Source organism: Mus caroli, unplaced genomic scaffold (genome assembly GCF_978045245.1).
Source record: "Mus caroli unplaced genomic scaffold, Mus_caroli_1 scaffold_11, whole genome shotgun sequence".
Taxonomy (NCBI): Eukaryota; Metazoa; Chordata; class Mammalia; order Rodentia; family Muridae; genus Mus; species Mus caroli.
The window spans coordinates 64392187-64414786 of NW_028227266.1; the positions used below are offsets into that span (position 1 = coordinate 64392187).

Below are 22600 nucleotides of genomic sequence, written 5' to 3' on the forward strand. Positions count from 1 at the left end.
GGTAAGGCCTCACTCTAGTCTAGGTGGCTGTCACAGCTCTTGTTATGTAGTCCAGTCTGGACTTGAATTTACCACAATCCATCTCACTAATATTCCATCCTCCATAGTGCTGAAATTACATGTATAAGGCACTACACCTGCTTTCAAAGATTTTTTTCCCCTTTGGAGAATCCTAGTCCAGCCTTGGAATTAAGGTGTGGCTGAGGATAACCTTGCACTTCTGATCTCCTTGCCTCTACTATCTATGTGTTGGGGTTACAGATAGGTGCCACCAAGCCCTGCTTTATGTAGTACTGGGAACTGAACCCAGGCCTTCTGTGTGCCAGATAAGCACTCACTCTACTGACTGAGCGACATCTCCAGCTTTCATAGCTCAGGGTTTCATTAACACGTACACATCAAAACTACCTCACAGGTCAGAGCCACTAAGCAGAGCTGTGTCTCTGTATGAAGTTAGCTTTACTTTATTATGCACTGAATTAGAAGGGAAGTATGGGAAATCAAAGAAATCTTCCTTTCCAACAGAAATTTAAAGAACGATCACAGAGAATCATAGTGTTTAATTATAATACCAGCTCTACTAATTATTATTTGGGTGCAATTAGAATCTACACAAAGCCATAATACATTATAAGTAGCACTGTGATATACACCTAATAGTCTAGATGGCGCCAGGTGGTAGTAGTGGTGGTGGTGTACACCTTTAATCCCAGCATTTGGGAGGCAGAGGCAGATGGCCAGCCTGGTCTACAGAGGGAGTTCAAGGACAGCCAGAGCTACACAGAGAAACCCTATTTGGTAAAACAAAAGCAAACAAATAAAAATTCTAGATTGCTTGATAGTATATCATATTCAGCTACTTTCTGGAACAAGCATTGCTTCATTTATTACTCTGCAAGAAAATTAAAATCAGAAAATTACTCACTTGCTATCTTTTTCATACCTAGGGCCCCCAAACAGAGATGTCAATTGACTGGCACCAGCAGGGGAAATAAAGCATAGGGATGTGAAAAGTTAAGGTCATCAAATGTCTCCATGGCTACAACATAAGTTGGACCAATTCTTAAATCTCTGATTGGGACATTTTTTTACTGGGCATCCCTGGGCTCAGTTACATAGCAAGGAAAAAACAAAACAAACAGAAGCCTGAAAAGAAACCAAGAATTTAGAACAAATCTGAAGTTCCATAAAGTCCATTTCCTGTATCTTTTGGTGATATTTCTTTTCAGTTCACCTTTCCATATTAGTTTAACAGCACCCATTAAGATTCTCAATAGCATCTATTAAGGTTCTGGGGTGCTGACAGGCAGGCAGCTCAGAGATAGGGACAGAGAGAATAATATAGAAAGGCCAAGGTCATTAATCTCCTCACAAGAAGTAATTATCCACTGACTTCCACAGGAGAGGCACTGATGGAGAAAATTGTTCCAGGCTGCAGTACAGTTTTGGGATAGAAAATGTTCTAAAGAAGATATATTTGGGACAGACTTCCTTTTCCCTTCACAATGTGGATCTCATACCTTCATGTTCCTAGTCAAAAGACAGAAAAGAGTCAGCAGTTAAGAGCATGTCCTTTTCTTACAGAGGACCTGTTCAGCTCCCAGCATCCACATCAGTGGCTCACAATGGCTTTAGTTCTAGCTACAAGGATTCTGATGTCTTGTCTGTGCAGACTCTTGCACTCTAGCTCAGACATTCACACATACACATAACTAAAAATTAAACATTTAAGCCAGGCAGTGGTGGCGCATGCCTTTAATCCCAGCACTTGGGAGGCAGAGGCAGGTGGATTTCTGAGTTCGAGGCAAGCCTGGTCTACAGAGTGAGTTCCAGGACAGCCAGGGCTACACAGAGAAACCCTGCCTCAAAAAAACCAAATAAATAAATAAAAATTAAACACTTTAAAAAGGCAGAAAGATAGTTATACTGGCAACGGCACTAGCTCTAAGAAGATTTGTTCAAAATAATCATACAAGAGAGTATAGAAAGTAGAATGCTAAGGCTGTGTACAATGATGCAGACTTGTAATGTCAATACTTGGGAGGCAGAGGCAAGAGGATTCGATCTCAAAGTTGTAAGTTATCCTTTGCAAACTCTAGTCCCTACACTCTACTAAGTGACTACTGAACCTATTCTTGACAAACCCAACCAACCAACCAACCAACCAACCAACCAAATCACTGACAGAACTGATGTCTGCCCTTGACAGAGGGAAGGAGTCACCCTCTCTAAATGCTCATTTCTTTGGCAACATTACCAAGGACAGATAAAACATATCTGAAGCCGGGCGTGGTGGCGCACACCCTGAATCCCAGCACTCGGGAGGCAGAGGCGGGCGGATTTCTGAGTTCGAGGCCAGCCTGGTCTACAAAGTGAGTGCCAGGACAGCCAGGGCTACACAGAGAAACCCTGTCTCGAAAAACCAAAACAAACAAACAAACAAAAAAGCATATCTGAAATTAGAAGCCATCATCTACCTTCCTTTTAATGAGCCCTTAACTCTGAGACATCATTTTTTTAATATGTAGCTTTTTTCTTTTATTGAAGATATTTTTCATACAATATATTCTAATTACAGTTTCTTCTCTCCCCTTCAGCTTTCCTCTCTATAAATTGTCTGCCACATCCTGTAGTAAGAGAGACATCATTTTCTACAGGAAACTTTCTTGTTCTTGGCATTTAAACTTCAAGTATAGGTCTAAAATGTCAAGTGGTAGGACAACTGTTGTATAGAATGGTTTACTTAAAAAAAAAAAAAAAGACAAGGTCTCACTGTCTAGCTGTGGCTGGCCTCAAATTGACAATGGAGACTACACTGGGCTCCAACTTGAGCTGAGCCTCTTCAAGCTGCGACTTCCTAGTGCTATGGTTACACAGTTCTACTGCGCCCTGCTTCTCAAACTTCTCATCAGCCAAGTTTTCTAAGTTTCTATACATCGTCTACACACCAGACCCTTGAAATGGCTCAGCAGGTAAAGGTACTTCCTTGCTAAGCTTGATGACCTGTGTTTAATGCTCCCCAGGACCCACATGGTGGAGGGAGTAAAATCAGTGCCCTTAAGTTGCCTTCCTACCACTCCCACATAAGTGCTATGGCTCTTTCCCCACACACATGCAATAAATACAGTGCAATGCTTGCTTGTTTGAGAAAGAATCTCATGTAGCACAAATGCTATGTAATTGTTGTAATGTTTGAATGAGAAATGTCCCCCATAGACATTTAAACACTTGGTCCCCAGGGAGTGGCACTGTTTTTTGGAGGGGTTATGAAATGTGACATTGCTGCGGAAAACATGTCACTGGGGTAGACTCTGAGTGTTCGTAGTCTTATTCCACTTCCAATTTGCTCTCTCTGCTGTTCTTATGTCTGAGATACAGGCTCCCTGCATCATCTTCCTGCTGCCTTGCCTGTTGCTTGCTGCCTTGCCTCGTGACATGACAGTCATGTTTCTCTGGAGCTGTAAGTCAAATAAACTTCTTATATAAGATACTTTGGTCATGGTATTTTTATTACAAGTAACAGAAAAATTGTCTTAAACTAAAAGACAGACTGGTGGAAATCTCTGCTGTGTTAATAGCTGAGTGGTCACAGACACATTATACCACACCCACCTTCCTTCCTTAAGATACTGAACTGTTCTTTTAATGTTGTCCAAGCTGAGTTCTTGGGCTCAAGTGATGCTCTTGTCTCACTCCTCCAGGGAGCTGGGACTATGGCATGCTTTGCTACAGTGTCTCCTCTATAAAACTTGTCATACTGTATGGAGGTCAGGGACCAACTTGCAGGAGTCAGTTTTCTCCTTCTATCATATGGGTCCCTAGGAACTGAATTTAAGGCTTGACAATGAGTGCCTTTACACAGTAAGCCAACTTGCAGACCTTTTATTGGACACTAGTTCTCAGTCAGGGTATGAAGATTCAGCCAGTTGAATTCTGAAGAATAGGTCGGAGTGGGTCAGGCAGTTATGCTCAGCGACCCCTCTTCAATGGTACTTGCATCGCCACTCATGTTTGAGTTCCTTGTAAGAAATGCAGTAGCTGAAAACCACATAGGCTGCCAGTACCATGTTTATCCCCCGAGATGCTGCCTTTCAAATGTTGATGTACTTGTTGTAATACCGGTCATACCCTCTCTGAAAAGCTCCTGCAATGCCACTGGGGGTGAAATCCCGTATCAGTATCCAGCTCGGCAGCTTTCTAAGTTTGACCTCCGTGAGTTTCTCCTTCAATGGCATGAGTGATGCCATCTTCAAGTCCTGGTGTCCGCAGAACTCCAACTTGCAGACTCTTTTTTTTATTTTTATTTTTATTTTATGTAAGTACACTGCAGCTGTCTTCAGACACTCCAGAAGGGGGCGCCAGATCTCGTTACGGATGGTTGTGAGCCACCATGTGGTTGCTGGGATTTGAACCTCGGACCTTCGGAAGAGCAGTCGGGTGCTCTTACCCACTGAGCCATCTCACCAGCCCCAACTTGCAGACTCTTAGGCTTTCTTTTTTTCTTTCTTTGTTTGTTTATTTATATGAGTACACGGTAGCTGTCTTCAGACACACCAGAAGAGGGCATAGGATCCCATTACAGATGGTTGTGAGCCACCATGTGGTTGCTAGGAATTGAACTCAGGACCTTTGGAAGAGCAGTTAGTGCTCTTAACCACTGAGCCATCTCTCCAGCCCCTCTTTTCATTTTTTAAAAAATGGCTGTAATAAACAATTAGCATTTTTGAGATGGAGTCTCCCTGTGTAGTCTTTTGGTTTTTTTTTTTTTTTAATTAATTTATTTTATGTATGTGAATACACTGTAGCTGTCTTCAGACAGATCAGAAGAGGGCATCAGATCCCATTACAGATGGTTGTGAGCCACTGTGAAGCTGCTGGGAATTGAACTCAGGACCTCTGGAAGAGCAGTTAATCACTGAGCCATCTCTCCAGCCCCTTCTATTTTATTTTAAACAAGGTCTCTCGAAGCCCAAGTTAATGTCAAACTCCTTATCCTGATGCTTCCATCTTCCTTGTGCTAGGGTGACAAGTATGTACAATCACACCAGGGTGGGCTTTGACTTTCTTTCCCTTGTAAAGAAATTGCTCTTTTTTGTAGGAAGTTCATTCCTGTGTCCATACTCTACTACAGAAGCAGGCCTAGATTTATCCTAACTGTATGGAATAGATTCTTCAGTTCTAGATTATTTTTCATTTGGAACCTTGAGATATGAAAACTAATTAAATCTGCAGTTTCCTGAGGTCACTTTGCCTGGCTTATGAAGACATCTCTCCTGGACTAAAGGGAAACAGACTGGCTGCTTTTGCAGAGGACTCAGGATCACTTCCCAGAAATCACATGGCCACTAACACTCTTTTTTTTTAAATGGTTTTCTGAGACAGGGTTTCTCTGTGTAGCCCTGGCTGTCCTGGCACTCACTTTGTAGACCAGGCTGGCCTCGAACTCAGAAATCCGCCCGCCTCTGCCTCCCGAGTGCTGGGATTAAAGGCGTGCGCCACCACCACCCAGGAACCTTCAGCTCAATCTTAAGGGACAAATTCAACAAAAAGATTAGGGAAATTAGGTTACTTTTGGTTTGATGCAATACCAAATACGTAGTCTCAGAGGAAGCAACAGTCATTTGTTAGAAGAATTGAAGATTATGGTGGAAGATGTCTAGCAGGGTAAAGAGTCAATGCAACATGACAATCAGGAAAGTGACATGTTCCATTATGCTTTAAAGCGTTTCCTGTACTAGGGCTAGACACACAGCTCCTGGCAGAGCCTAGCAGCATATACTTCACCTTCAGTTGTGTTTTCAAGAAGATGAATGAATCAAAGGCATGGATACCAATCAGAAGCAAGCCCACCACAACACTCCAAGGAAGAAAAGACAACCTGGCCTGAGGCAGATTAGTGAAAAGTTACGGATTAGAGGCAGAATAAATAGGACTTGGTGAATAACTCAATATTCAGGAGGTAAGAAACACCTGGGCTGTTTTCTAGTGTCATTATCACAAACAGGATGTACAATGAGACAAAGTACAGTAGCACTGAACACAAATATGTTACTGGGGCAGAATCAACAAACAAGTGTAGTGAGCTGGATGTATATGTCAGGAAGTTATGAGACAAATCAGAGAGTAGATCATAAAAGTGCCACACTTGCTTGGGTGAGATAGTTGCAGAGTCGCAGATATTGATTACACACAGAACAGAACTCAGGGAAGAGAACAGCAATATTCAAAGAAATAAATGCACAAAGGGGAGACCATAAGGAACTCTGAAGGCGACAGTAACCACGGTGACTAACTTCTGCTTATTGTGTGTGTGCCAAGCCCTTGGGAAAGCTCTTTTCAGACATTTCAGTTACTCCTTAAAACCCACAGTGGTAGCCAGGCGTGGTGGTGCACGCCTTTAACCTCAGCACTCGGGAGGCGGAGGCAGGCAGATTTCTGAGTTCGAGGCTAGCCTGGTCTACAAATGAGTTCCAGGACAGCCAGGCTACACAGAGAAACCCTGTCTCGAAAAACCAAAACCAACCAAACAAACAAACCCCCCCCCCCCCCAACAAACCCCTGCAGTGGTTACTTTTGGCAGTATGGTCTAGAATTCATGATGTAGCTAAAGACAACATTTAACTTCTAATCCTTGTGCCTCTACCTTCTTATTTATTTATTCATTTATTTTATAAGTACAGTGTACTTACATATAAGAGCAGTCAGTGCTCTTCTTAACTGCTGAACCATCTCTCCAGCCATGCCTCCACCTTCTGAGTGCTGGGATTATCAGTGTGTGCCACCATGTCTGGTTTATGTGGATATTGAGCCTAGTGTTATGTGCATGCTAGGCAAGCATTCTGCTTTTAAACATGAATATTGGGCCACATGGAGGGAGGAGAGAAACTCAAAGTTGCTGGGTGGAGTAAATTGTTGCTAAAGGTTTGGTTCCATTTGTCACTATTGGAATGTGGCGGTACAAATCTTGGACTGGGCCTTAATGGGAGGAGGTCTTCAGGTCACTGGGAATTATGCTTTCAGAGGTAATTTCTTATTTTCTGTTTTCCACTTTTTTTGGTGGGGGTGGGGGGTTCGAGACAGGGTTTCTCTGTGTAGCTCTAGCTGTCCTAGAACTCACTCTGTAGACCAGGCTGGCCTCGAACTCAGAAATCCGCCTGCCTCTGCCTCCCTAGTGCTGGGATTAAAGGCGTGCGTCACCACCGCCCGGCTAGGAGTCTACTTCTGATCAATGTTAGCTTTATGGCCTACATATTTGAACGTGTGGCAGCTGCCTGTCTATAGTTTTCTGGCACCCTTTAATTGACAGATCACTGATTTTGAGTACAAATTCTATACTCTCTACTATGATTACTTTGGACTTAAAAGACTTCAATTCAATCAAAACTTTAAGTATTCTGTCCAAAAGGGTATTTGCTATTTAGTACTCCAGTAAAGCAAATAAAAAAAAAATTAAGAAGTGTGTCGGTCCATGATTGTAACGCCAGCACCCTCGAAGCCAAAGGGCTATCATTCTCCACTACATAGTGAGTTTCAGGTCACACTCAACTGTTACATGAAACCTAGTGTCAAAACAGACGAAACTAAAATGGATAAATAAACCACCACCATCACCCCACCCTACCCCCAACAAAATCAGGCATGATGGGGCACGCCTGTAAATTCAGTTCTTAGGAGGGCTCTGGGTTCAAGGCAAATGAGCTATGCAACGAGATCTTGTCAGAAAACCCTTACATCAGTGAGATGACAGGACAGGCACACAGATTTATGATATACAGATCAGTTCAATGTTTTTTCATTAACTAATTTGGTGGTCAGATGTAGCCCAAGCTGGCTAGAACTCTCTATGTAGACAAGGATGACTATCAAGTCCTGATTCACCTGCCTCCACCTTCCAGGTGAGCAATTACAGGAACGTGCCACCATGCCCGTCTTTTCAATGCTGTTGCTTTATAGCTGGGGAGAAACAGATTCAGAAACAACCTGAGTGTTCATCAAAGAAGAATCTCTACTGTTGAGGACAAGTAGCCACAATCTATTTCTTTTTAGTGACTAAAAGGATAAAAGGTCATAACACAGGGTGGAACAGCCCAGCGATGCTAAAGTGAGACCTATCAGAGCATAAATGATTCTTAAAACAATCACCAACAGGGGAGGTCTGGAAGGACATTCCAGCTCATTTTGAGTAAGGAAATCTGAGATGACTTTACACTGAAAATTTATTATCCTTGTTTAAAATTTATGTTTTGAGAGAAAAGGGAGGTTTATGTATGCATTTCATTACAACAAAAGGTACTGAGTTAATAAGAAATGTGCAAGTAGGAAAAGTAAGAAGACTGGCCAGGCCGGGCGTGGTGGCACACGCCTTTAATCCCAGCACTCGGGAGGCAGAGGCAGGCGGATTTCTGAGTTCGAGGCCAGCCTGGTCTACAGAGTGAGTTCCAGGACAGCCAAGGCTACACAGAGAAACCCTGTCTCGAAAAACCAAAAAAAAAAAAAAAAAAAAGAAGACTGGCCAGGTGAGGGGGCTATGCCTCTGATCCTAGCATGCAGTAGACAGAGGCAGGACACCCTAGTCTACATGGGAGATCCACACTAGCCAGGGTTACATAGTGAGACCTTAGGGAGGGTGGGGTGGTGGTACACAGAAGGAAGGCTGGAGGTCAGAAAATAAAATAATTACCGCATGCTTGCTGGGGAGCAGGAGTATCTCAGTGGTGTTTATGTTTGTTGGTTGAGACAGGGTCTCTCCTTCATTGCCCTGAGAGTAACTAACCCACCATGTAGACCAGGCTGGCCTCAAATTCACAGAGCTCTGCATGCTTCTGCCTCCCAAATGCTGAGATTAAAGGTGAGTGCCACTATGCTTGGCTTCAATAGTCTTCAAAAGGCAAATATGCATATATACTATTATTGCTATTATTATATATTACTATTATCCTCATATATATGCATATATGTGGATATGTATATATATATATATATATATATATATATATATATATATATATGGGGATAAAAAAAAAACTACCATGGGAGTTACATTAAGACAGCCACAGATGGCATCTCTGAAGAGGTGTATTTAAACTGAGAACCAGGATGGGAAGGTGCCAGTCACATGAAGAACTTAAGAGTAAATAACAGGCAGAGAGAATGGCATATACAAACCTCTAAAGCAGGACAAAACTTAGCATACCTCCCAAGGATAACTTGCATTAAGTCTAGCTTTCTTGAACCAATAGGCATATTTCACAAGCACACAGATATACAAAGTTTTTATTGAGAAATAAATAGCAACCCCAAATTCCTCTCTGTGGCAACCAGAATTCTGCCTGGAACAGAGCCAGAAAAAGCCATGTTTCTAGCACTTCTGAGAAAACTGTGGCTTCTGTTTATCAAATTAAAATGCAAAGCAGCTCATTCCTGTGTCACTAGAAACTGTCAGAAAGGGATTATGGTTCCCACCCCAAGGATGCAGGTCAGCTACACAATACCCATCTTCCAGTACCGAGAGGGAGGAGAAAGATTAGGCCTGCTTCCAAATAGCAGGCCTGCCTGCTTGTTACCGTGGTAACCTCCTTTCCCTGAGCTGCTCTCATTTGTCTCTCTCTGCCTGACCTTCATGTTGCTCTGACAGTACTGAGGAGGAAAAGGTGCCTGCCTGCCAGCTAAGCACTCAGACTGAGGGCACTGAGCAAGAACAAGAGGCACTCAAATTCCCTCTTATTCTAAACTCCAAAACTGTGACCTCAGAGAAAGATTTCTGGTGGCTCTTGTCATTCCACCCTTCCTCCCTGCTCTCAGAGACACCTCACTTCTCTGATATATCCTTTTAGTCTGAAGACTCTGAGTCAGAGTCAAGCAGGAGAGTGACAAGCCACAGAGAAGAGGAAAAATGAGGCATGACAAGCTGGACTACAGATAATAAAACACTAACTCAAAGCCGCCTGACATACAGCATCATAGGTAGGCGTAGCTGCTGATTTCCTTGCTGCAAGACTCGTGCTATGTGCACTGTCAGAAGAGAGATGGAGCCCCAAAGCTTAGTGCTTCCCACTGCTTTTCAAGACACGTATATACAGAGTTTGACCACTGATCAAACAATTACTGAGTTCTTTCCCTGGAAAGCTTTTATATTATGCACTGAACATAGAATGGTAAATGGAAAAGACCACTAAATACATAGAAATTAGACATTACTAGAGCTAGGCATTTGTCTCACCTGTGTGATTCCAGGACTCAAGAGGATGACGTAGAACTGAGTTTCAAGCTAGCTAGGACTATATATTAAATCATACAAACCCCCAAAGAAGGAGCTGGGGGTGGGGCATGCTTGAAAACCTATAGGGCATATGGTTAACAGAAACAACTACCATGGAGGTTACATTAAGACAGCCACAGATGTTATCTCTGAAGAGGTATATTTAAACTGAGACCCTGGATGGGAAGGTGCCAGTCACATGAAGAACCTAAGCATAAACAACAAGCAGAGGGAACAGCATATACAAACCTCTAAGGCACAATATATTCATATTAGATATACCCAGGGGAAAAGCATCTGCTGATTCTTAGGAGGCACGAAGAATGGACAACATTAAAATAATTAACCAACGCCGGGCGTGGTGGCGCACGCCTTTAATCCCAGCACTTGGGAGGCAGAGGCAGGAGGATTTCTGAGTTCGAGGCCAGCCTAGTCTACAAAGTGAGTCCCAGGACAGCCAAGGCTATACAGAGAAACCCTGTCTCGAAAAACCAAAAAAAAAAAAAAAAAAAATTCACCAGAGTGGTTCTGGTGTCTTGCCTCTGTAATCCTAGTATTGGGGAGACTAAGGAAGGAGAACTACAAGTTCCAAGCTAGTTTGAGTTATCATGTGTGTCATAAAACAAAACAAAACAAAACAAACAAAACCCAGGAACAGAAAAAGATGGCTCAGTGGGTAAAACTGCATGACACAGAGCCTGGGTTGAAATCCAGGACCCATATGTGGGAAGGAGAGACCCAGTTCCTTTGAGCTGTAGCCAGGTCTCTCTACACAGGCACCATAGCACACGTGCACCCACATACATATTCACAAGCAAGCAAGCAAGCAATGCAGCTAGTCACTGAATTCAAGTGATTGTTATTTTTCAATCATAAAAACCTGTGATGTATGGACAGTTTGCTTATCCAAATTCTTAATGGTGCCTCATGGTAGAAGCTCGTTATCCTAGCTATTCTGGAAGCTGAGTAGGAATGTCACAAGTTCAAGGTCAGCCTGAGCAACTTTGTAGGCCCTAAATATTGAATATACAATACTAGGGTCAAATTTCTACTAACTGTCATTCCAAAACACAGTTTATAAGAATAGGGCTGGGGGCTGGTGAGATGGCTCAGTGGGTAAGAGCACCCGACTGCTCTTCCAAAGGTCCAGAGTTCAAATCCCAGCAACCACATGGTGGCTAACAACCATCCGTAACGAGATCTGGCGCCCTCTTCTGGAGTGTCTGAAGACAGCTACAGTGTACTTACATATAATAAGTAAATAAATCTTAAAAAAAAAAAAAAAAAAAAAAAAAGAATAGGGCTGGGCTGGGGAGACGGCTCAGTGGTAAGGTGCTAGCTGCAGAACCTGATGACCTTAGCTTAAATCTCTAGAAGCCATGATAAATCGGGACAGGGTTGGGTAAATAGCTGTATAAACAGCATGTTTCTCTAAATGCTTGAAGGCTGAAATAGGACCATTGAATGGAAGCTTGGGGGCCAGCTATCCTGGTGTGCACAGTGAAAAACAGCAAAGAGGCCTACTCTCAAAATGGAAGATGCGGACTGACTCCTGAAGTTGCCCTCTGCTCTCCAGATGTGTGTATACACCCCCGCCCCAGAGTGAGTGAGCACAGGAGTGCAAGAGAACAGGGATACTTATTATTTCTCTTCCATTCCAGGGCTTCCATTAACTCCCTTTACCCACCACGTTTTTCTCAAATCTATGTACGCTGGAGCTATGAGGCTATAAGGAAAGTGGCTACCACATGGAAACTGCCATTGACAGCTATGGTTTATCTTCACTCAAGCAGATCTATACTGGTTCTGGATTTGTTTCCAAGGATAACAGGATACAAAACTGACGGACACACACACACACACACACACACACACACACACAAGGATAACAGGATACAAAACTGACGGACACACACACACACACACACACACACACACACACGTTGGTTTGCCTGACATGGTCCCTCATCTCATATGCATGACCTTGTGTCATTTCAGATAATATTCAGTTAAGGCCCTAAAATGTGAATACTGAGCAGTCAGACCAATTAAAGTCTAGAACTCTTTGCACACAGGTAGATTGATCCTTTCTCCCAACTTCCTTTTTTGAGGTAGGGTCACACTGAGCAGCCCTGACTGGCCTGCCATTCTCAGCAATCCTCCTGTTGTAGCCTTCTGAGTACTGGGATTATGGATGTTGAGGCAACATGCCTTGCAGGACTTTGGGGTTTTTGTTTGTTTATTTGTTTTAAAGATTTACTTATTCTATGTAAGTATACTGTAGCTGTCTTCAGACACTCCAGAAGAGGGCATCAGATCTCATTATGGATGGTTGTGAGCCACTGTGTGGTTGCTGGGATTTGAACTCAGGACCTTCAGAAGAGCAGTCAGTGCTCTTAACCACTAATGTCATCTCACCAGCCCCCAGACTTTGGTATTTTTAATCAGTAAGTATTTGACAGCTAGGAAGGATTTGAGTTTTTAAGTTAAACAGGGCCATATGCAGCCTTTTCTTTCCCCCTCCAGCTTCTTCGAGATCAGCCCAAACTTAGCACTTCTGCTCTCTAGCAAACTAGAAGCATGCCCAAGCTCACCATTTGTTTCTCATTAAAAAAAAAAAAAAAATTAAAATTTGACAAAGAGTCCTATTAAGTTGCTTAGGCTGGCCTTGAACTTGTGACATTCCTACCTGGCTTCCAGAATAGCTACGATAACAGTCTTGTACCAAGAGGCTTGACAGACCACACCTAATTTTACACTAGTACCCATTAGTCTCAGTTTTCGCTGTTACTTGTCTGTGCCACTTCACTGTGAATATATAAGAGCTTTCTGAAAGGATAGCTTTTCATGCCAAATTAACAATGTATGAATCTATTTCCAATATAAATTTAAAAAACATTTTATTTATAAACTTAACCCTGTAGAAAGGAAAATCTCACATAAAGCTATGTTCCTGAAATGTAATATTTTAGAAAAGAGTAGAGGGATACTACTGATACTAAAAGACACTTCAGATGAAAAGATAATCATGGGGGTGGGGGGTGGGGGACCTAACTTTGAAGGCTGTGTTCAGATATTTTGCTGTCTTCTTTAAGAAAGTCACTTAATTTTTTTATGCCTAGTATGTTCATTAATATGAAAACCATACTGATACATATTATAAGAACTAAATGAAATATATAAAAAGCATTTAGCACTGCTATCTGGCACATAAGTCAGATATCAGCACTAATTCAGGATACAGGTTAGGCATTTGGATTAATTAATTTTTATGTTTTTGAGACATACCCCTACCTGGTCTGAAACTCATTATGTAGACCAGACTGGTGTGGAATTCTCAGCAATCCTCTTACCCAAGTGCTGGGATTATAAGCATGTGCTACCATGCTGAGAAAGAGCCGGCTGTCCAGAAGCAGTGAGTTGACTCGGTGGTTAAGGCCTTTGCAGCCAAGCCTGGTGACCTGAGTTTGCTCCCCAGAGCCCGGGTTAGGGAAGGAAAGAACCGAGTCCTGCTTTCTGCCTTAGTTTCTTGTCCAGCATTTAATGCCTTTAATAATGGCTGAGCCATCTCTCTAGCCCTGCCTTTATTTTTTGAGATTAATAAAATAGCACTGTATAAATTTTATTGATTGATTTTATTGACTGACTGACTGTGATACCTTCTGCATGCCAGGCACGCATTCTTCCGTGGACTTACATCCCTAGTACTCTTTTTAGCTTTTACTTTGAGATTAGGTCTTATAATTACCTAGGACAGTATAGAGCTCAATCTTTAACCCTCCAATACTTTGAACTCTCATCCTCCTGCCTCAGTCTCTTTAGTGGCTGGGATTTCAACTTAATTTGAACTGGCTTAATATTGTAATAAACCCTAACTTGTCTAAATTCAAACTAAGTGTTGGACACAGCTATTATGCTCAATAGCAGTTCTATTAACTTGGGCTTTATTACAAATGTATCCATCAAAACAAGAGTGTCTCATTCAGACAAGCATTTTTAGTACAAAATCAAAACACTGAGACTGAGGAGCCTTTCTGAAATTCTGTAACTAAGATAAAGGTACTATGTAATCAATGACTTTGGATGTATCAGGCTTAAGAGTCAAAACATGATAGCTACTGAAAGAACACACACTTTGAGCTCCAGATAGAGAGATTTTAATGTTTTGAATGATAAATGTTCACATAGTTTAGGTGCATTTATTCAGATTAAGAGATAACATCTGTCAGTCTGTGAAATACTAACACGGTCTTAGATTTAAATGATGTTCCCATCGAGAGCATCCCACAGCCTAGTTAGTTCTGAAGATCTCCTCCTCCTCTTTTATTTTCATTTATAGGTCTTGTTCAGGTCTCAAAAGGAATTCTTTGGTCTTTAGCCACCAAACTGGACTGGTTTGTTTGAATAAAAGTAAAGGTGAGAAAGCATGAAAGCATGTACGTACGTACGTACGTATACACACACACACACACACACACACACACACACACACACACATATGGAGGGAGGGAGAGGGAAAGGGAGAGGGGGAGGGAGAGAGGGAGAGGGGGAGAGGGAGAGAGGAAGAGGAAGAGAGGGAGAGAGAGAGAAGAAGAGGGGGAGAGGGAGAGAGGGAGAGAGAGAGAGAGGGAGAGAAGGAGAGAGAGAGGGGGAGAGAGAGAGAGACAGAGACAGAGATGATGGACACAAGGGCTGAGAAAGTAAAGACACTTGCTGTGTGAGCGTGGTGACCTGAGTTTAGCCTCAGACTTTGGGTAAAGGGAGGCAGAGAACAAATTCTATGAAGGTGTCCCATGGCCTGCACACTTGCCGTGGGGCACAGGACTGCACAATGCACCCCCCAGAAATAATACATAAAAAAGTAAAAGTATTAAAATAGCAAGCATATACATGCAAGAAACTACATACATTAAAAACATAAACACAAGAACAGAGAAAGCAGTCCACAAGAGGAAAAGTCCTTACACATGTCTAGTAAGTCAATGGAACAGAAATCCATGCCTTTACATGTCAATTACTTTAATTCTACCAGTCTGTTTCATTATAACAGACCCTATGTAGCTATCTGCTTTCTCATTCAAATGAACATATTGGTATTACTGTAAATCACAAAATTTCTTTTCTCCTGTAAAAGAAAGAAAAAAAAAGGAAAAGGAAAAGAAAAAGAAAAAAGCCATGTGGTGGCACTGGCATTTAATTCCAGCAATAAGGGGGCAGAGGCAGGCAGATCTCTGAGTTTAAGGCCATCCTTGTCTACAGAACAAGTTCAAGAGCCAGGTAGTGGAGGCATACACCTTTAATCCCAGCACTTGGGAGGCAGAGGCAGGTGGATTTCTGAGTTCGAGGCCAGCCTGGTCTACAAAGTAAGTTCCAGGACAGCCAAGGCTATACAGAGAAACTACAGAGAAACCCTGTCTCGAGAAAACAAAACAAAACAAAAAAATCAGAAAAAATATCAACTTCCAAGTTTACCTTCCTTCTTAAGTTTCTGTTTTTGAGACTGCATTTATGTGTGTAGCCCTGACTGTTGTGGAACTCAATCTATAGACCAGGCTGGCCTGGAACTCACAAAGACCCACCTGCCTCTGTTTCCCCAGTACTGGGACCAAAGGTGTATGTCACTACCATCCAGCCTAGCTCTCATTTCTTTATATATGCACAACACGGTGAGCCATGTGGCAAGGTACCAAATCACTTCATTACCATATTAACAAGTCCAGACTTTCTACCAAAGGGAGAGTTTGTATTTATATGTCTAGAGGGGATTCTCACAGCACATTCTCCTTAGCAACAGCATCCAAACAGAATTGAATTAGTTCTTTTTTATCACATTTAAGACAGTGCACTTTTCTTTCCTAAAATATATATTTCATTAGTTCTTTGAAAGTTTAACACATTTGATCATATTTACTGTTTCTCTCCTTTTTCCAGATCTACCCACCTTCCTTTCCTAACCTTGTGTCTTTTCTTCCTCATCAAGGCCAATCTGTGCTACCCAAATATTCATGGATGGGTGCCCCCTGTTTTTTTTTAATTTAATGTTTAATTAATTCTTCGTGAACTTTAAATCATGCACCTCAAACCCACTCATCTGCCCGCCCTCTGCCCTTGCAACCAGGCCCCTCCCCAAAGAAAAATCTAATCTTGTTGTGGAAGCTGTAGTATGTCACAGTGTGTCACACAGTATACCCTTTTGTCCACACTTCTTTATTTGTGAATATTCACTGTAATGAGTCATTGGTCTGGTTCAAGGTCTCTGCTTCTCCTACACTATCAATCTGGACCCTTACCAGGAATCTTCTTGGATATCCTGTTATTGCCCTGTGTTATGAAGATCCTGCAGCTTTGGATCTGTAGGACTGGCTCCTTCACTTGATTCAGCAGTTCATAGATGGGGTAGATACTGGGGTGGGTTAATTTAAAGCCCTGGATCTGGGCCTGGATAGTTTGTGAGCTTGTCAACCAGCCAGCTCTCCTGCTTTTCCCCATCAAGTCATCCATCACCACTAGGGCAAGCTTTCCAGCCCTGCCCTGGATAGCTCACCCAATCTTGTGCCCTTGGGGCAGCTAATTCCACTCCCAGGCAAGCAAGGCCAGCTCTACTGTGCTGCCCCGGTGAAATGCAGGGCCTACTTTCCCAAGTGCTGCAGCCAGTGAGGGGCAGAGTCAGCTCTCCTGCTCGCCTGCTCTCAGGGCCAGCCCTCCCTCATTAACAGCATCCAGGACCACTATCCCAGGAATGGAACCACCACAATGGTACTCACACATCAATAACTAAATACAAAAATACCCTACAGATTTGCCTATAGACCAGCCATATGGAGGCATTTTCTCAATTGAGAGTTACTCTCTCCAAAAGACTCCAGCTTGTGTCGAGTTGGCATAAAACTAGCCAGCATAGTATGTAACATAGGATGGGTACTCATATTGTCATTAACCACACTCTTGGTCATATACATGTACCCACCATAATAGAAAAAAAAATTAAGTTGATAATACCAAATACAGGCAGGTGAAGCAGTACAGGATATATTTCACAACTCAAAACTAAGAAAAATAATCATCCCCTCTGACTGTTTTGGACTAAAATGTACAGACAAGGTTGAGACTGCAGCAACTGGGGGTGGAGAGATTAACTTAGCTCCTTCCACTGCTCTAAACAATTAAATACAACTTGGAATTCTTGCCTGTTCTGCACATCGCCTCCTAAAACACTGAATAAACAGCAAAGCATTTCCCTTCTGGAATCTTTTCTAGAAAACAAAAGGAAGAGATAACTCAAGAAAAAAGTCAGAAATATTTTAAAGAAAAACATCACTATTATAGAACTAAAAGGAGTCATACCTTGCACAATGTTACAGATGATTCTTTGCCTACATCATTTTTTAAAGGTACAGGATAGCCTTAGCTGAGGATGACCTTGGACATTTAATCCTCCTGCTTCAACTTCCCAAGTGCTTCTCTGTTTTATGTGGTATTTGGCATTGGAATCCAGTTTTTTTTTGTTTTTTTGTTTTTGGTTTATCGACACAGGGTTTCTCTGTATAGCCCTGGCTGTCCTGGAACTCACTCTGTAGACCAGGCTGGCCTCAAACTCAGAAATCTACCTGCCTCTGCCTCCTGAGTGCTGGGATTAAAGGCGTATGCCACCATGCCCTGCGAAATCCAGAGTTTTTGTATGCAAAGCAAGAACTCTACTAGCCACAACCCCAGCTATCTTCCAACATACGGAAAGGTTAAAATTAAAGACAACTAAAAAATTTAAGTTGTGGGTTGGAGAGGTGGCTTAGAGGTAAAGAGCACTGACTGTTCTTCCAGAGGTACTGAGTTCAATCCCAGCAACCACATGGTGGCTCACAAACACCTGTAATGAGATCTGGTGCCGCCTTCTGGTGTTCAGGCACGCATGCATACAGAACATTGTATACATAAGAAAATAAATCTTTTAAAAAAATTAAGTTCTGGGTCAAATGAAGTTGAAAATTTTGTATATAAAGTTCTCCCAAATTTACCTCTCATAATATCTTTCTCTTTTCTTTCCTCTTTTTTCTTTTCTTTTTTTTTTTTTTTTTAGACAGGGTTTCTCTGTGCAGCCCTGGCTGTCCTTGAACTCACAGAGATCCTCATACATATACCTCCTGCTGTTGGGATTAAAGGCAGGCTGCACCACCACCACCACATCCAAAATTCTTTTCATAGAAAGAGAATGATACTAGCAAGCAGTGGTGGCATATCCTTATAATCCCAGCACCGAGTTCAAGAGCAGTCATATATACATGCTCAATTGCTTGTGCTCAGATCAATTTCTCCACTTTTGCACATCCCTGCCCCTCCCCCCACAGTACCACCCACACTGGGCTAGGTCTTCCCACATTAAGTAACTTAAGACACCTCGGCACAGATATGCCCATAGGCCAATTCACTACACAATCTCACTGAAAATCTCTTTCCAGGTGACTCTAGGTTGTGTTGATGTCAACCACTTTTTCTTCCTTCTTTCTACACACACACATGCACACGCACAGGCAACGAAGAGAATGTGAGAGGGGGCAGACACAATTTCTTGGAGCTAATGTTGCAATTCCAGGGCAGGCAGCACAAGGATGGTACCTCACAGCCAACTCCCCAAGTGAGCTGACAGAGAAGGAAGGGCCTCTCTAACAACCACAGCATTGCTTCCTCAGTTTATGAGAAGCACAGCCCCTGTGGCCTACTTGGAAAGGGTCCTTAAGAATCCACCAAGGACTATAATGGCAAAAAAGGGCCAATATAAGCTAAACAATGCCAGCTGAGGCTGAAACTACGCAATCAGTAATCAGCTTAAGGAAATCCAAGTTATAATTTTTCTTATCTAGATAATGCTTTGTGCCATTATGCAATCAGTTTTTAAAAGGTAATTTTTATTAGCGGACTATAGTAGTGCATGCCTTTGATCCTAGCACTCAAAAGGCAGAGGCAGGTGGAGCCCTGTGAGTTCCAGGCCAGCCTGGTCTACAAAGCAAGTCTAGGACAGCCAGGGATCTGTTACACAGAGAAACCCTGTCTCAAAAAACAAAAACAAAACAAGAAATAGTAACTTTTACTTTATATACATGGGTATTTTGTTTGCCCAATGTAAGTATGTATGCATATACATGTACATTACATACTCAAGGAGGCCAGCAGAGGGTGCTGCAGTCTCCTGTTACTGTTACTACATAGAGCTGTATGGGTGCTATGAAGCAAAGCCAGGCCCTGGAGGAGATCAGCCAGTGCTCTTAACCGTGATCCATTTCTCCAGAGCCCCAAGAAGATTTTTAAAATTTTACTTATTTGAAGAGGTCCTGCACAGTATCATGCTGCATATGTGATAGTCAGAGGACAACTTATAGGAGTTAGTGGCTAGGTAAGAGAAACATGTTTTCTGTTTTATTGAGACAGGGTTTCTCTGTGTGTATCTCTGGCTGTCCTGGAATTCTCTCTGTAGACTAGGCTGGCCTTGAACTCAAAGAGATCTACCTGCCTCTGCTTTCCGAGTGCTGGGATTAAAGGTGTGCACCACCACCTTACTGCTGAGAAAATAACTAAAACATGCTAGAAACCGGGATGTGGCAGTGCCTATCTGTCGTCTCAGCTATGTTTAAGGATGAGACAGGAGCATCACTTAAACATATGAGTTGGAGATCAGTTTGGGCAACACAAAAAGACCCATTTGCAAATTAGGGCCTGAGGAACAGCTCAGTTGGTGGAGTGCTTGCTTAGAGCACAAAATCAGGCACAATAGCAAATACTAGGAGAGTCAGAAGTTTATAGAGTCAGGCTCAGTGAGATGGCGCAGTGGGTAAAGCACTTGCTGAAGAAGTCTGATGACCTAATCTCAATCCCAGGACCCATGAAAAGGTAGGTCCACAGAGTTGGCCTCTGACCTTCACTGTGGCACACATGTGCCTGTCCTTTAAGATGAGATTCACTGAATTTATTGATAAATCTGACAGCATGGTTAATCTTCACTTAGATTATTTTATATATCTTTCAACATTTTTGTAGTTTACAGTGTATAGGTCTTACACATTTTTTGTCAGGATTATCTTTTAACAATTTAATATCACTGTAAATGGTGTTTTTAAAATTTCATTTTAAGTATATAAAATACTTTTCATATAATTAATCTTTGCTCTGTATTTTTACTAAATTCATACTTTAGTTGTTGTGGGTGTTGTGTGTTTATGTGTGTCAAAGTTTTTAAGACATGGGCCTATGGCTCCTAGAATATCTCCATCCCGGTGGAGATCTAAGTGGGAGGCAGAGGCAGGAGCCTCATTCCCAAAGCTAAAAGGCCAGTCAGCCTGGAGTACATATACACAGTATAGAAAAACAAGAGTCCCTGCCTCAACAAGGTAGGGAGAGATGACTAACTTCCAAAATTTGTCCTTTGACTTCTGCATGGGATCATACACAAACATACCATACAAACATAGTAAGTAAAACTCAAATTTAAATGTGACAAGTACAATGGGCTGGATAAACCTTATCAAGACCTTCCCTTCGATTCCTAGTTTTCTTTTTTCTTTTTTCTTTTTTTTTTTTAACATGGTGCAAGCTGTTACAGGAGAGCTTTTATTTATTATTTAATTTTTATTTTCTTTAATTAGGTATTTTCTTCATTTACATTTCCAATGCTATCCCAAAAGTCCCCCATACCCTCCCCCCTATTCCTAGTTTTCTGATTAGCTGAGGTAAATGAGATATTCAGTTTGGTGTGAAGCTTAAAGTGAGTACCAAAAACACTCAGTAATCAACATATTTTAATACAATAATTTTTTAGGCTTAAATCCTTTATTAGAAACCATGCAAACTTGATACAAAAATCAAGTGCAGGGCTGAAGAGATGGCTCAGCTGTTAGGAGCACTGACTGTTCTTCCAAAGTTCTTAAGTTCAAATCCCAGCAACCACATAGTGGCTCACAACCATCCGTAATGAGATCTGATGCCCTCTTCTGGGGTGCCTGAAGACAGCTACAGTGTACTTACATATAATAAATAAATAAATCTTTAAAAAAATTCAACTCTCACAGCCATTGCAGTACATTGAGCTCCATAGAGACAGTGCCGGGGCAAGCGCGAGCTGGACCGGCACTGGGCAACTCTGTGCTTCGCGGAGGAAAATCAACTAAACATGGGCAAAGGAGATCCTAAGAAGCCGAGAGGCAAAATGTCCTCATATGCATTCTTTGTGCAAACTTGCCGGGAGGAGCACAAGAAGAAGCACCCGGATGCTTCTGTCAACTTCTCAGAGTTCTCCAAGAAGTGCTCAGAGAGGTGGAAGACCACGTCTGCTAAAGAAAAGGGGAGATTCGAAGATACGGCAAAGGCTGACAAGGCTCGTTATGAGAGAGAAATGAAAACCTACATCCCCCCCAAAGGGGAGACCAAAAAGAAGTTCAAGGACCCCAATGCACCCAAGAGGCCTCCTTCGGCCTTCTTCTTGTTCTGTTCTGAGTACCGCCCCAAAATCAAAGGCGAGCATCCTGGCTTATCCATTGGTGATGTTGCAAAGAAACTAGGAGAGATGTGGAACAACACTGCAGCAAATGACAAGCAGCCCTATGAGAAGAAAGCTGCCAAGCTGAAGAAGTACGAGAAGGATATTGCTGCCTACAGAGCTAAAGGAAAACCTGATGCAGCAAAAAAGGGGATGGTCAAGGCTGAAAAGAGCAAGAAAAAGAAGGAAGAGGAAGACGAGGAGGATGAAGAGGATGAGGAAGAGGAGGAAGACGAAGATGATGATGATGAATAAGTTGGTTCTATCGCAGTTTTTTTTTTCTTGTCTATAAAGCATTTAACCCCCCTGTACACAACTCACTCCTTTTAAAGAAAAAAATTGAAATGTAAGGCTGTGTAAGATTTGTTTTTAAACTGTCTTTTTTTGTATAGTTAACACACTACCAAATGTGTCTTTAGATAGCCCTGTCCTGGTGGTATTTTCAATAGCCACTAACCTTGCCTGGTACAGTCTGGGGGTTGTAAATTGGCATGGAAATTTAAAGCAGGTTCTTGTTGGTGCACAGCACAAATTAGTTATATATGGGGACAGTAGTTTGTTTTTTTTTTTCCTTTGGTTTTATTTTTGGGTTTTATTTTTTTCATCTTCAGTTGTCTCTGATGTAGCTTATATGAAGATAATTGTTGTTCTGTTAACTGAATACCACTCTGTAATTGCAAAAAAAAAAATTGCGGCTGTTTTGTTGACATTCTGAATGCTTCTAAGTAAATACAATTAAAAAAAAATTCAAGTGCAGTAAGAACCTGTTAATATTAATGCTAGGGTTTCTCATCATAGCATCAATTCAATCATTTTTAAAA

General features: G+C 42.0%; 1 protein-coding gene and 2 pseudogenes across 1 annotated transcript in view; 1 reads left to right on the forward strand and 2 right to left on the reverse strand.

Moving 5' to 3' along the window:
- Znf609 (zinc finger protein 609) overlaps positions 1-22600 on the reverse strand; it is a 139166-nt gene that overhangs the window by 47665 nt on the left and 68901 nt on the right. The gene's annotated exons all lie outside the window — the stretch shown is intronic.
- Positions 3774-4582, reverse strand: LOC110301333 (ATP synthase F(0) complex subunit f, mitochondrial pseudogene; annotated as a pseudogene).
- On the forward strand, positions 21372-22337 carry LOC147002054 (high mobility group protein B1 pseudogene; annotated as a pseudogene).